We start from the raw sequence: 1729 nt of genomic DNA, 5'->3' as shown, positions 1-1729 counted from the left end.
TACACAGTTTTTTTTTCTTCTACTTTTCATGATTCTAGATTTTGTCATTTCCTTCAAGATTAAACCACCCATAGGCTGGGCGCGGTGGCTCACGCCTGTAATCCTAGCTCTCTGGGAGGCCGAGGCGGGCGGATTGTTTGAGCTCAGGAGTTCGAGACCAGCCTGAGCAAGAGCGAGACCCCGCCTCTACTAAAATTAGAAAGAAATTAATCGGCCAACTAAAAATATATAGAAAAAAATTAGCCGGGCATGGTGGCACATGCCTGTAGTCCCAGCTACTCGGGAGGCTGAGGCAGAAGGATCACTTGAGCCCAGGAGTTTGAGGTTCCTGTGAGCTAGGCTGACGCCACGGCACTCACTCTAGCCTGGGCAAAAAGAGTTAGACTGTCTCAAAAAAAAAAAAAAAAAAAATTAAACCACCCATTTCCTATTCTGTTATTTCAATATCAAAATATTTAGCCTAATATGTAGATTTCTGTTTCTCTTTTGACTTATATTAATTTTTATGGAGTATGCCTTCTAACTAAGATAATCAGCTTGCTATTTTGTTGATGTTTTTGAGTTACCGTTTTTATACATTGGACGTAACTATTTCAACTATTTCATCTGAATAGAGTAGCCTTATTAATTTGTATACTTTCTCCTAATGCCCCCTTCTATAGGAACCCCTTACTGATCACCTGTGTGTCAAGCCTTTCATATGTATGTATACTCATACTTTTAGGATTTATATTAGGGGTCTGCATCTTCCAACTGGTTCATTAAGTGAACAGTTTAAACTAGATCAATACATTCCTGCTTCATTGTTTGCAATAAATGTTTGACTGTTCTAAAAATGCAACTGTTAGAGTGACTACTGGAAGGGAATCCATCTAGGAATTTAGGATTAAAAATGATATTTGGGGCTCTGGAATTTGGGCATGTACAGAAATTTGGTGATGGATTATATTGTGATGACCATTAATATGAAATTATTTGGGCTCTTTGGCACTGGGATGTACTTATTGTGGAGGAAGAGAATAGAGAAGGGAACTGTTAGATCCTTGATATCCTTACAATGTTGGCCAGAACTTTTCCATACCTTAATCATTTCCCCTGCCTTGAGAACCATTAGAGAAAAAAGAACAACTCTGATTGTCCACTTCCCAGCCTGGCCAATTAGTACAAAAGTCTTAGTAGCTCTTCTTTGTTACTTTTTTCAAATCAGAAAATGATTAGGGTCGATTGAAACAGGAAGGCAGGGAAAATGTTTCCTTCCTTTGGACTAAACCATACTAGCAGGGGTAGGCTTGTATGTAGTCTGTCTGAGAAAGTGGGCCCACAGAGCCAAAGCTGCTACAGAAGTCACCTCTGGAATAAGCTAGAATTTTGCCTGTTGTTATTCCCAAGATTTCTATATTATCAACTTATACTCAGTTGCCAAGACATCAAAGCATTGGGAGATTATGGAAGGATCCTTTGCTGCTGGGCCTGTGTCCTGGAGTTAAGCGAAGCAAAGGAGGTTTTTCTTAAGATGTGAGATACCAGCAGCTGGTTAAGATACAAGTTATTGGCATAAAATTTTACGGTATGAACCCTTTTAAAAGTAACCTGAGGCTTTTCTATTCTGTTGATTTTTTTTTTTTTTTTAACTCTACAAAGCTGTGGGTTGCAATGTAGTTTGCCATCATTTCAGAAAGTATTTTTCTAAACAGAAATGATAGTCAGTTTTGTTGTTATTTTTATTAAA

Source organism: Propithecus coquereli, unplaced genomic scaffold, assembly GCF_000956105.1.
Source record: "Propithecus coquereli isolate 6110/MARCELLA unplaced genomic scaffold, Pcoq_1.0 Scaffold797, whole genome shotgun sequence".
In the NCBI taxonomy this organism is placed as follows: Eukaryota; Metazoa; Chordata; class Mammalia; order Primates; family Indriidae; genus Propithecus; species Propithecus coquereli.
Note: the sequence above shows the minus strand (reverse complement) of the source record.